Source organism: Motacilla alba, chromosome 5, assembly GCF_015832195.1.
Source record: "Motacilla alba alba isolate MOTALB_02 chromosome 5, Motacilla_alba_V1.0_pri, whole genome shotgun sequence".
Taxonomy (NCBI): domain Eukaryota; kingdom Metazoa; phylum Chordata; class Aves; order Passeriformes; family Motacillidae; genus Motacilla; species Motacilla alba.
The window spans coordinates 58,750,738-58,764,263 of record NC_052020.1 but is presented as its reverse complement, the minus strand read 5'-3'; the positions used below and the strand labels follow the sequence as shown (position 1 = coordinate 58,764,263).

At 46.5% G+C, this 13,526-nt stretch overlaps 1 protein-coding gene across 9 annotated transcripts in view; it reads left to right on the top strand.

Annotated features, from left to right (window-relative positions):
- Nucleotides 1–202: 202 nt before the first annotated feature.
- Nucleotides 203–13,526, top strand: part of FBXO34 (F-box protein 34) — a 41,761-nt gene continuing 28,437 nt past the window's right edge. For 5 of the 9 annotated variants that reach the window (XM_038137556.1, XM_038137557.1, XM_038137560.1 and 2 more), the window contains exon 1: nucleotides 203–319. The gene's annotated coding sequence lies outside the window, so the exon portion shown is untranslated. Of the gene's footprint in view, nucleotides 320–1,060; nucleotides 1,420–1,441; nucleotides 3,229–11,228; nucleotides 13,511–13,526 lie in introns of those variants that run through there. The other 4 variants (XM_038137565.1, XM_038137562.1, XM_038137564.1 and 1 more) reach the window with 4 other exon arrangements.

Sequence of the window (13,526 nt, the reverse complement as noted above, 5' to 3'; positions counted from 1 at the left end):
CGACCACAGGGTCGCCAGCGCCGGGGGCTACCTTGGAACTCGCTGGCCTCGAACAGGCACTTGCAAGGAGCTCGGAGCCCGGGAAGCGCCCCGAGCCGAGCCCCCGGTGCCTGGCGCGGCGGGGCGGCCGGTGCCTGGCGCGGCGCGGGGGCGGCTCCGCGTCCCTCCCCGGCGGCTCCGCGTCCCGCCCCGCTCCGCCCCGGATTGGCGCGGCCGCCCGGCTCCTCCCGCCGCCGCCGGGCGCAGGGGGGATCCGGCCGAGCCGAGCCGAGCCGAGCCTGGCGGCTCCGCCACGGCCCGTCCTCCGGCCCCGCTCCCGGTAGGCTCCCGCGGGCGCGGCGCGGGTGGGTGGGCGCTGGGTTCGGCGCGGTGCGGGCAGGTGGGCGGCGAGCGGCGAGCGGGGCCCGCCCGCAGCGCCCGCGCTCCGCCGGCCATGGCGGCTGCGGGGCCGCCGAGGGGCCGCTGCCGTCCGCAGGACGGGGCCGCGCCGAGGGCACCGCGCTCCGCCCGCGCTCCGCTTGGCTTTATTTTACCCTCCCGCTTTATTCTGTCCGCGGTGCTCCCCCAGCGCCCGCGCCCCGCTCCCGGCCTCCCCGGGAGGGTTTGTGGTGCTCCTTCCCCGGCGCCGCTGGCAGCGCTGCCGCGGCTCTCCCGGCCCGGCGTGGCGGGCAGCGGGAGCCCGGGAGCGGTGCCGTGTGCCCCGCAGCGCCCGCTCAGCGTGCGGGGCGCGGAGCATCCCCGCTCCCCGCGGTTGCGTAACGCGCCCGTCCCACGCGTGGCCGGGGGACCGAGCCCCCCTGTTTTCTGCGGGTCGGTCTTTTCGCGGATCTTCTTTTAAAAGCAACCCCCCTTCCCAAAGCGCGTGTTTTCCCCCCCAGATTTTGATGTCCTGAGTTGCGGTCACTTCCTGGTCGTGTTTTTTCTGCACGGCTTCCCCCGTGGTTCATACATCGATCAGCCGCCCGTCAGAAGGGAGGGGTTGTGAACTCGCTAAACATAAACAGTGATCCGAAAAGAGCTTTAATGGTTAGTAGATATCGTGATAATTCTTGAATGACGCCTTCACGTGGGGATGGCGTAAGAACCTAAGGAAAGGTTAAAAGTACAATTACAGTGGAAGTGATTTCTTCTCGGAATTACTTCCTCCAAGGCCTTACTCGAAACAATAAGCGCAGCTTTTAATTTCTTCAGTAAACCGAGATTATTGACTTGTGCCATGCGGCTCCCAGTTGGAAAAATCTGCTTGGATCAGCCGGACAAGTGGGTCTGAGGCTCGTCCTGCGAGGTGCTTTCGTACAACGCCCAGCAGCCGCGTGTGTCTCAGCTCTGTTTTTAAATCACCGGCTTGGATGGGGCTGGAAAGCTCAGCCCCAGCAGCCCGGAGCGTGTTGCGGGCTGTAAACCCGCCTGCGAGGCCGTGTAAGTACTCCAGGGCTGGCCCTGCCCTGCTGGGCGCTGTCCTGGCCGTGCCACAGCGCTCGGCACCCAGTTTTGGTGGCTGGAGATATGCAGGGGAGCTGTGGAACAGGCGAACGTGCGGCGCAGGCTCCAGCCGAGAGCCTTAATGAGTGTTTGCGTAGTGCTTCGTGTTTTCTCGGATGAAAGGTTTTACATAATTGGCCATTATAATTGTCTGTCACCCCTAGAGAAGAGCCAAAAAAAAACCCCCTAAAAGACAAGCGGGGAGGTAGGTAGTTGTCATAAAAGTCCAAAGTCTAAATGCCTGTAGGTTGTGAATGCTGTTACTTCTGGGTGTGGAGACAGCAAAATGACTGAGTTAAAAAAAAAAAAAAGAATTAATCTAATTCTGTCCTCCTTTTGAGCCACTTGATCAGCATCATTGGGACAAATGACATCCTGCTTGCGTTTGAGCTGCTTGTTCCTCAGTGCCCAGAATTCCTAATGTGACTCTGGTTCTACCGGTGTTAATGGTTTTTTTTTTGTTTTTTTTTTTTTTTTTCCTCTCTTGAAATCTTAACTGGAAGCCTTTTACAGTGTTTTGATTCCTTTTTAATAAATGGCTAATCCCTTGCTGCAGGGGATGGGAGTGTTTTGAACGCAGCATTTTTGGGTCCTGAGGGGAGGGGGAAGGGAGTGCCTTGTGTTGCTTTCCAGCAGCCACCCGCCTTCCCCCAGCCTGAGTGAAAGGGCCTTATTGACTGATTTTGAAGGTAACCTGCCCAATTCTCCTCTTACATGCTAAAACCCATAAATTTGCTGTAGCACAGAGCCTTGGAGGGGAAGAAATGGAATGTCAGGGAGCCTGGGCTTCATCACCAGCAGCCTGGTAACAAAGGCACTGTCTGTTAATTGCATCGTGCTTATCAAAATCTCCCCTCCTAATGACAGAGTAACAATTTAATAGGTGCGAAAAGTTGCGGGATTTAATACCACTGTCTTAAAATCATCCTGCATGCTCATTGTGACTAAGTTGTCGCTTTCATATTTAATTGGAGAGTGACCAGAGGCTGAGGAGAAAGCTGGGGATGTTTCACTTGCAGCACTAAATGCTCTTTAAAATCTTTTCCCCGTTTGGAGAAGGATTGTGAGTGGCTTGTTAAGTGCTAAGCTGCAGCTGAGTGACTTAGAGGTTATAAAACATCTTTCTGTGTCTCTTAAATTGGGAAGCTCATCTTGAAGCTTGTGCTGCGGGTGTTTATCACGGGCTGGTCTGCAGCTGCAGGAAGGACTGTGGTTTTGGGGTGTGGAGGTGCCAGCTTAGGTCTGGGTGATGTGAAGGTGAGAGCTGTGTAGTGGATGCAGACACTGCCTGGGTAATAACACTCCCTGAGGTTCCAGGTGTCAACACCTTCATCACGATGTGTTAGTTTCACTTCTCGGTGCCCTGTAGCATAACCCAACCAGCATTTTGGTCTAATCCTCACACACACAGAGGTTGTTGTATTTCAATATTCCTGTTGCAGGTTTGATACCAGGTTTCAAAGAAGAGAGCAGCTTTTCTTGGATCTGATGGTTGAGCCTATAAGGAAAACACAAGACTGATCCTAAACCAATCATGAAAGATAACATAGCCTGGGAAGCATCTCTCTTGCCCTTGTCTGCTGGGATTTTTTGTCTCTTGTGGATTATTTGGTCACTGGATTTATCACTGGGTGTTCCAATCCATAGATTGAGCTCTTGAAGGAAATTCTGATTTAGTGGAAGTTGTGGGTTCGAGATCCTCTTCTGTAAGCTCTGCAGGAAGGAGGGCACAGGAATGCTGCTTTGGTATGTGTGGCTGCTCCATTTTTATTTGTACCATATTTTACTGGCTTGTTTTCTAAGCTATTTTGATTCTATTAACTTATTAGAGTCTATTAAAGTCAGTGTGACAGTCTTTCTTTAATGTAGGAGTGTCGTCCTTTTTTTTCCCAAATGTCCTTTTTTCACCCCTAAAATATAAAACCAACTAATTGTCCATAGTTCAGATTCTGCCTGTAATTGTGGGATTTGTGTTTGGAATTCACATTGTAGTTGTGGATTTAGTGTTTATTCCCCAAATAACTTTTCTTTTTTTTTGTCTTTGTTGTGGAAGGGGAATATCTGCTGTATCACTTACTAATCCTGCTCTTGGAGTTTTATGCCTAGAGCATAACTGGAGCTGTATTTACCACTGTAGGCATGGTGGTTGATTAATTTAACTATTTTTGGGTATCAAACACAGAGAAATCACAGCAGGACTGTCTGGTGTAGGTACAGGATGAGCATCAGTGGTACCATGACCTGGCTGTCCAAATTTGGGTGTCTGCAGCATCACTGCCATGGGTGTCAGGGAGAGATGGATTAAATATAGCTCAGGTGTGTCCCAACATGTTGCAGCTGCTCCTCCTGTTGCAGTACAGGGCTAATAGGAATGTTTACATAGATCACCTTCCTACACATCCCAGGTTCAACCACCTCTTTAGTAGCAAGTTGCTGCTGGGCAGCCACATGACTGCTTCAAGCTGTTTGGAGAGTAGAAATAAACTACAGAGGGACGCATAAATGGCTGTTAATAAAGTGTCAGCTTTAAAAAAAAAAATTAGAAATGGCTGACTGGTATCTTGGGGAGCAGAAAATAGTGCTGGTTCTTTTTTTTTTTCCCCTGTGTGATTAAAAAATAATCCTGCTTTAGAAGCTGCTCTGTCTGCAGTTCACAGCAAAGTGATGGCATTTGGGTAGCAGGGAGGCAGAATTCCTGCCAGTTAAAATCTTGCTGTCCTAATGTGCCATTCCATGCAGTGCTTGGAAGCTGATATACAGTGTTCTTCTGCCTTGCAGCAAAACAACTAGTGATTAAAAATTCAGCAGATGCTGTGGTTCACTTAACTACTTGTTCTTGCATCATTCAGGTCATATCACACAATTAATGTTGCTAATGTTCGATCTAGCTTTTTTTTTTTCTACTCTAAGAATGGAAATTATCTGAACTACCATGGGATTTACAGAACTGTTTTGGCAGGAATTGGGCTATGCAAAGTAAGTTATTCGGGACTGTTTTTGCCCTTCCCCTAACTTGGAGAATCTTCTTTTGATTTCAGAAATATTATTTGTTCCTGCCAGACAGGGCTGTAATTTCTGCAGCTTTTCTGACTTTAAAAATCAAAGTGTTTTCTTTAGATTGCTTTGAGATAAACGAGACTCCCTAGATGAGAAGGAAGAGGGGGAGAGCATGATAGGTGTAAGTGCTTGCTTTCTTACTTAAACTCAGTGTTTCATTTGGCCGCAGAAGTATTTTTGTAAGAGAATTCTCATTTTGTTGCGGGCAGGGTTTCTGCTGCTTTCAGTACATCCACTTTTAACTTGCACAATTTTGGTTAATAGTATTCAATCCAGGGTGTCACTTACTTGACTTTGAAATTAGCATTAAATTTTACCTTCCCCTCCCTATGTTCCTTTAATTATGTACATTTTGGGTTCTTTTTGTAACACACACAGATTCTAGAAGTCTTTTCTGGCCTGCCTAAAAGTAATATTCATGTAGGAAGAGACTTGTACTTTGTTTTTACTTCTTTTACCAGTTTTCTGCTTGGAAGCTGGTGTTTAGGAAGAAACTTATCCACTTGCTTTGTGATCAGTGCAGTAACTTGGTTTTGGTTGCCCTCCCTGCACCTTCTCAAGACTCTCCTCCTGCTGCTGGGTGGTGCCCCCTAAGCTGGATGGATGTGTTGATATGAGCCTTCATGGCCCGTGCTGTTCCAAGAAAGATAAAATGCAGCCCAGAATTAAAATTGCTGGGTCTTTCGGTGTCTTTGAGAGGAACTTGCTGTGGTGGGGCAGCCCTGGGCTCCAGAGCTGGAGAAATTAAATTGAGAATATGGAACACAGGTGGAGGATTTTGGTCAAGGGCACACACGAGGTTCAGCCCTTGCTGGAGAGCTGCAGGCTGAGGGGAATGTTGTGTCTTTTGAAGGGTGAAGCAAGGGGCAAATCCATCATAGGAACGGAGAAGGTGAATTTGTATCATGCAGTATGTGATACGATGCCTGTGAACCAGGCTTTGGAGAAAAGATGGGCAAACCCAGGAGCCTTTGCTGACACACGTTGTTTGGACTTGCAGTTTGGGTGACTTTTTGTGATCTGTCAATTAGCACATCAAGAGGATGTATTTTCACTCAAGGAAGACATTTTTCTTTGGAAAAACCTGTTTGGACTATTAACTCTAAATGTGCTTTGAGAGAACTCGTCTCAACCAAGTTGTCAGCAATCAGTTTGAAAAATGAAGTCTTAAATATGTAAACCTTCCCCCAGCCTCTTCAGTGTCCTGTTCAGAATGATGGCAGAGGAGGATTCAGGCTGGCTTTTGCATATTCCTGCTTCCATGAATGCATATATCCAACGTGCTGTACTTTCAGAATTGATATTCAGGATAATATGTTTAATCTTCAGTTGCAAAAAAAATAGCTTCACACATAGCTAATTCCATCTGCTGGAGGAATAAGAGCGAGGCTAACTTCATCATTTATTTGGGACCTGCTTTTTGCTGTGCTAATTACTATGTATGAACTTTGGAAATTTGCATAATTTTTTGGCAAACCTAAGCGGCAGCCATTTAATTTAGAATTTTTATTAACTTTAAACATCCCTAGCAACTCCTAAGCTACTTCTGGTTCATTTTGTGGTTTTGGTGTTTTACAGGGTTTGATTTTGAAAGCTTCAGTAGCTTCTTTTGTCTTTTCCTTGCAATGACTTTATATAAGCAACAGCAGCTTGTTACCATTTCAAATAACTTTCAACCTGCAATGTGACACAAAATTCCTTCTGTCATTCAGATAAAAAATGTGTTGAAGTTAAGTTCTTGTAAAAAAAAATCTAAAAAAGTAAAATTAGAAGGTAGGTTTTGGTTGCTCTTCTGCAGTGTGAGAAGAGCACTTGAAATATTTTAAGAGTATATGCATTTCCAAAAGTAACCTTGGGGAAACTGGGGCATGTCAAGTCTGGTCCTAATTCTGGTAAAAGCTGGTCTTATGATGTGAATGTTTAAGCTCCAAAGAGTTTGGATGTAAATTCATCATTGCAGATAGCTACTAAATGTTCTTTCTTACTCAAAGGCTGTATTTTGACACATTATTTCAGCTTCCTAAGTTGTCTAGCCATGCCTTTTCCACTTGGTTTGCTTTTGTTTTTGAGACCTCCACCTTTCACTGATTTTGCTGGTTGGCAGTCAGTGGAGGTGGATAATCTGTACAATACTGAAGCAGTTGGAATTTTATAGCAAAAAATACTGTCTGCTTTATTGGAATGCTGTCATTTGGAGTCAGCTGTTACATGCTGATTTTCTTTTGGAGGCAATAGACTGGATTAATTTTAAAATCTGAATTATTTGTGCCCCTTTTGTGTCTCAGTACCATCAGAAACTTCCTGTGTTGCTCTGTGCAGTTGCACTCCTGAGTCTTTGTCTCTCTTTTCTCATCCCTCTTGCTCTGTTGACCACTTAAAAATGCAGTTTCTTCCTTGGGATGAACGGGGTTATGTTGCCAGACTCTTTAATTCCTCTCTAATTGGCAGAAAGCCAAGCATAAAATCTTCTTCATAAGTTACCCTAGAGGTTTCTTTGTGTGTGCTATTATTTTCTTTGCGTGCTAACATCACTGAAAATACTTTTTCTTTTTTTTTTCCCTCCCCCCAAGTCTAGACCAGGCATAATTATGTTCGTGTGTATGTGTAGGCTCGAGTGTTGCCACGCTGCAACACCCAATTTGAAGTCCTTGGGCTGTTTAAGACCAAAATTTCTTGTAGCATCAAAGGCAGCACTATCCCCTCTGCATCTAGGGAGGTGAAGTAATTTTCTGGTGTATCTGAACTTCAAAGACAGGCTCATGGTTTGTGCCTGTGGTCTGCCTTTCTGAGATGTGTCATACTGCAGGCTATATTTTAAAAAAGAGTTTGGACCCTGGGTTCAAGCAGGACTTGTGCATCAGTGATAGTGGCTAGTGTTGGATTGTGGATTAATTATGTTAGTGTGCTTCCAGAGCACCCCAGTTCTCTTTTCATTTATGAAACCCTTAATTGAGGCCTTTGTTCTGAGCTTCACCTTTATGGCAAAGTCTAAAAAGCCTTCCCATCGTGAAGCCTCTGCTCTTGTGTTGGGCCTCTTAATGTTTTTATGTCTTCAGAGCTTCTGTGCTTCCTCCCACCCTGACTGCTGAGGTTGAGCCAAGCTCCCTGTAAATGCACATGCAGAACTGCCCCTTTTTCTCCTGCTGAAAGGAGCTCTGGCTTTGCCATGATGTCTACTGTGACTTCTCCTATTCATTTCCCTTCCTGACCACCTGCATGAGTGCATCCCCTGATGCTGGGGAGAGGAGAATCTGCTGCTGAGCAATGAGGGCGTGCAAGGCATGGTACCTTGAGACAAGCGTCAAGCACTTGGGAAGGGAATTCTAGAAGAAACCTCACCCTTAAGGAAATCTTGTTGCCTGAAAATGGGTTTATACACCTCAATTTGACCATCAGGGCACCAGAGCTTGCCAGCAGGTGTGGGACAGACTGTTAGTTCCTTGTATTTTTTCACTTTATTTCCTCTCTAAAGAAGGATAACACTCTACCATTTTTTTAAAATGAGGTAACTTTATCTTAATGAGGTGATGTAAAGAGTGCTTGTTTCTGTGGCTGAAATCTCTGTGAATCTGCAGCTCCTTCTGAAACTGGGGCTGTGGGAGGATTACTGATAGCAACGAATCCATCTTCCATGTGTTAAGGAAAAAAAAAAAGTCCCTGTATTTCTCTTGAAGTGCTTATGGATTTTTTTAGATGCAGTAGGACTGCAGATGTAGTCATATTAAAATATAAAATATCTCACTTGGAATTGGTCTCTCAGCAGAAGGAGCTGGAGACGTGACTTTGGTAGAAGTTACTGGCAATTCTCTTTTTAATGCAGCTTTGCAGCCTGTGCTGCCCAGCGCAGTCTGAGTCATGCTTCCTCCATGGAGAGGACATGGGATGCCACCAGCAGTGGACTGAACCGGTTTTCCTAATGATTGCTTTGTTCAGCTTTAGCTACTTCTGGGGTTGTTAAGATGGTGTCAGCTGATGTGTCAGCTGGAGGCCATGGGGTAAATTGTAGGATAAAGAGCAGCAGTTTACATACCTTTGTAGCCAATGTCTCTGCAGCATTCTGCACGCTCTTCTTTTTAAAAGGGTTTTTTTTGCCCTTTTTCCTCGTTTGGATGTATGGAGCAAGGAAAGGGTTGTGTATGGATTTTGTGAGGTTAACACAGCTTCATCCCTGACCTGGCTGAATCCTACAAAGTGAAGGCACCAGTGCATCCTGCAGGGCTGGCCTATTTTCTTTGGGAAAATGTTTTTAAGAAGTTGGGAAGAACTTAGTTTTCACTTTTCCTCAACATTTTCCTGAGAGAAGTTCACTGAATTGGGTGAATTCACTGAGTGACAATTGCTGCATCTCTAGTGGATCTATACAGAGCAAATTTGTTGATGTTGCTTTAACGGTGGTTTTAAGGTTATTTAAATATTTTTATTTTATTTTAAGGATTTGGGGAATACCCCCTAGCTGTCTCCTGTGCTCCTTGGGTCACAGATAGAGAGACTTCACTGGGATGTATGTAAGGCAGAGGCTGCTGAGAGAAGCCTTGTCTTTAATTAGACCAACGGGTATCACTGGGGTGGAGGGGAAGAGATGAGTGAGCTTTTGAGCCTGAATAAATGTCAGATTGCATTTTGTCAGAATTGCAGTTTGGAATCAGGGATTCACTGAGTTTCCATTTGGCTGTGGGCTGTCTGGGGCCTTTTTGCATCTTCCATCTCATACTGCAGTTGTGGGAAAGTTGCATATTCCACTTTACAGACATAAAGCAGAGCTCTTTAGGGGAAGGAAGGGTAAATGACCCAGGTAAAATGAGCCAGGCTGGAGTCAGTAAAACTACCCAGAGTGCCAGCGAGTGATACCTGTGTGCTGAGTTTAATCTATTCACTTCCCAGTGGTCATGCCCAGGAGGATTAGTGAGAGATGCTTTAACCTAAAGCTACTTGGAACAGCAGTGCTTTTTTTTCCCCTCCCCTCTCAAAAGTGGTTTGCTTTTACTAAAATAGCTAAATGCAGGCATGTTAAACTTAATATATATGTGTGTGTGGGCACCTGAGAAAGCATCCCATTAGGTAACCCTGTAACTTTCTCCTGGGGAGATGGTGAGAATATCACCTTTGCTGCCAGTCAGGGCCAAGCCAGGCTTGTTAGCAGCTTGTAAGTGACAGCCCTACTTTGCTTTGTGGGTATTTTAAGTGATGAGGGTAGCAGAGCTCCAGGGAGAGGTGATAACGTCTGTGCTGGTTTTCTTCTGGATAGGGAGGTGGCAGAGGAGGAGGAGATAGGACTAATTGCATACTTTCCAATTCCAGTTACTTCATTACAGAATAATCATTGGAGCAGCCCTGCAATCTGCTGTGATAGCAGATAAGTGGCGTGGCTCGAAGCACTTCAATCTAAACAAAACTTAAGTGCTTTTTCCTTTTTCCCTGGAGTGAAACTGTAATTTCGTTACGTGAATGTTAGCCAGGACAAAGTTGTTTTTGCAGCTGTCATGATGATTCTCTGGGCTTTGTGTTAGAGGTATGTCCCCAGTGTATGTAGCAAAAATATCCTAAAATACTGCATTCCCTTACCTGGAAGCTTCAGTCGAAGGCTCTCTAAATGTTTGCCAGGTGAAGATCAGTTTAGCTTTGACGTTAGATGTCTCAGAGGGTTTAGATATAAACCAGTGAAGGTTTGGATTATATTCCTTTCCATAGCAATACATGTTAATTAGCTTCTCTGTCTGCATTAGGCCCTGAAATAGTCAAGTGAAAGAGGCTGAGCACATCTCTGCTGCTTCAGAATACAAGTCCCCGTGGTGAGGGTGGTCACGCTGAAGCATTGCCTCATTTTGGTTCTCTGGTTAGAAATGGTGTTAAATGCAGCCCGTGTGATGCAAAAGAGAAATATCAGGCAGAGCCTGGGAGAGAAATTTTGCCTCTCTTTGAAATGGGGTAAAAGTGAATTTGTACTCCAAGCTGAACCCTGGGAAATCATAAAATCCCAGAATGTTTAGGTTGGGAGGGACCTTCAAGCCCATCTCGTTCCAACCCCCTCCCATGGGCAGGGACACCTTCCACTATCCCAAGTTGATCCAACCCCATCCAGTCTGGCATTGGACACTCGCAGGGATCCAGGGGCAGCCCCAGCTTCTCTGGGCACCCTGTGCCAGAGCCTCATAAAATATCTGGCACTGCTGTTGATGATGATGATGATGACTTTAAGGTACCTATTTAAGGCCGCAAGATCACCCCAGACAAGTGCCTGGACCTTGCACAGTGCAGTACCGGCCAAACCTTAAACTCTCTTCAGGCTCATTTTTTCTGGACTGCCACAGAACCATTAAATCTGATCTGTTCCTAAAAAGACAGCTGACTGTGCAATCTGAGCCACATAAAATTCTTTGTCTCTGCTTTGGACTTGAATGGAAAAGTAGTTTGTTTTCCCATTAAATTGACCTCAACTGTCGCTGCCCCAAAGGGGGTCTGTTCTTGCAGGCTGTGCTTGGCTCTCCCTGTGTTTTCTGCAAGCCTGCTAACTCACTCCAGGGCAACGGGAGGATGGTTATGCACTAAGGCAGGTATTTGTTAGCGGGTTAAATGTTTTGGGAAAGAAAATGTAATTACTTTGTAAAAGTTAATAGTTTTGTAAGCGCAGGCTTGGTTGTGTTGGTGGTAACTTGGCCGATAGGGTTGATGGTGTCGATCCAACTGCAGCATTGACAGGGTTGATGGTGTAGATCCAACTGCAGCATTGATAGGGTTGATGGTGTAGATCCAACTGCAGCATTAAGCTCTGGGAATAAATAAGGTGAAGCGGTGGTGAATTTCAAAGGAACAAAGAGTGCAAGACTCCCTTAATTGAATCTTAGGTTTTTAGGGTGGCTTTCAGAGGGAAAGGCCCAAACATGCTTTGCAAACCAATGTGTGCATTGTGTACTGTAGTGGATCCATGCTTTGACAGGAACAGTGTGACTTTTTTAATGAGATGAACTGCATGACATTTTTTTAAAAAGAGGTATTTAGTTATTTGTATTGGGGAAAAATACATTTTTGCTGAGAGTCTGTAGCTGATCAGACTCCTGCATTCCCTTCTAGCCACTGATGTTGCCTGGACAGGAAGCTGGCAGGTTGGATTGGATATTGCCTAAATAAAAATGAGGTTCAAGCCTGGAGTGTTACCTGGCAGGGCCGCCTGGCCCCCACCTGCTGGGGACTCACAGTGCTCTTTGCTCACGGTTTATTTAGGAAAAGGTTTCAGGGTTTGAGTCTCACGTGGGAGCACAGGTGCCATGCTGCCTTTTGAAGAGGTTGGATGCCTTGACTTTGTAGGGAAAAGAAGCCAAAAAATGGGCTGTGATATCTTTCATGCTGGCCAAGCTGCTCCAAGGGTAATGCAGGTGGGAAGGGACTCACCTGTGGACAGGAGGTTCAGCTGGGTAGTCAGGAATCCTCAGCAAAGCACAGCTCCTTCCTAAGGGTGAGCAAAATTCCTCCACCTGTAAACACCATCACATACACCCAGCCTTGGCTCCTCTCTGGCTTCTGTTTGCCTTTTAATGGCCATGGAGTGCCTCAGTGCTTCCTTCCTGTCTTCCTGGTGTTTGGCTCAGGGGTTTGGTGGCCCCTCTGATGTTGGAATCAGCACATGGGAGCAGGTGGGTACTTGGGGAATGGCCATGGGATTACACTGGTGTGTTTATGGCCTGGGATGGCTGCACTGGGACTTCTCATGTGCTTCCATATCCAGTGCTTAGTCACCATCCATCTTCACTGCAGAAAATGAATGGAAGGCAAATTGTTATTGGACACTTTTCCAGGGAAAAAGTTTTTAATGAGTACCTGAAGGGCCACAATCCTATGGATTGTGTGTGGTGTCATGTAGCTGTGAGCAGGTTTTCCTTATTGCAGAAGCTGGATTGAATCCTCAGGGCTGGATAGCATCTGATTTTTATATGAGGGAGGGGGAAAAGTTGTCTGACTTTAATCTGAATTTACTAGGTACCTAATAAGAAAGACCTCTGCCCTGAGTGACTTGCTCAGCCTGTGTTGTGTTGCAGGAGCTCCATGGAGATGAAGCCTGCTGGCTTTATTTTGCTCTAAAATCCATTTGGCTCAAAATTACTTCCAGAATCTCATCCTCCCTGGTACTTCAGACTTGTGACTGTGTCACCTGCTGAGTGTTAAGGGTTGTGGCAAAGCCTGGGTGCTTCGGTGGCTGAGAGGTGACACCGGCACATGGAACTTGTCCTTCAGGTGACAGGCAGAGGCACATTTCTGAGCGCTGTCTGCTTCTGCCTGTCTCATCCCTTTATAATCTGCAATTTACATTTAAAAGCAGGGGGGTTTCAGTTGTTTTCTGTGCAGCTGTGGCCCGTGGGAGCAGTTGGCTGTCGTGGTGTTTGGCCCCGGAGCTGCCTTGGTGGCCGATTGCGTAAGCGAGCGAAGGTATTTGCAGCAGTCACTTGGAAACGGGGATAATTCGAGTCTCGATCAAGCTCAGGCTCAAACAGGTTGTGGAATTTATTTATACAACACCACTGGGGTGTGTGACACTGCGGAGCCAAACAAACAGAGGTTCCCAGCCCCAAGGCTTGTGCTGGGTATTAGATAACGAGGCATGGGGTAATTACAGCCAAGGACATGGGTGGAGGTCTTCGAAGTGGGTGAGGGCTGCATCCGTGTGGAGAACTTGAAATGTGCCTCATTAATGGCAGTGTGAAGAAACCGTGGGTGCAGCTGCGGTTATGGGAAGGCTGGAGGTCAGCTCTGCAGAAGGAAGCGTTGTCTGAGTTATTGGAGATGTGTGGATTAATAAGGGAAAGCGGAAGGAGGCAAAATGAAAGCAGCCAGGCGTGCGGGGAGGGGCCGCGTTACGTGGAAGCTGACGTGCAACAGCAGTGGCACTCCAGGGGCTGGGGGAATTTGGGTGTCACAGCAGCCACTGGGAATCCACACCCCAACCCCAGAACATGTGTGCTTGATGGGAACAGAGGAACAGGTAAAGAAAGGGGGTC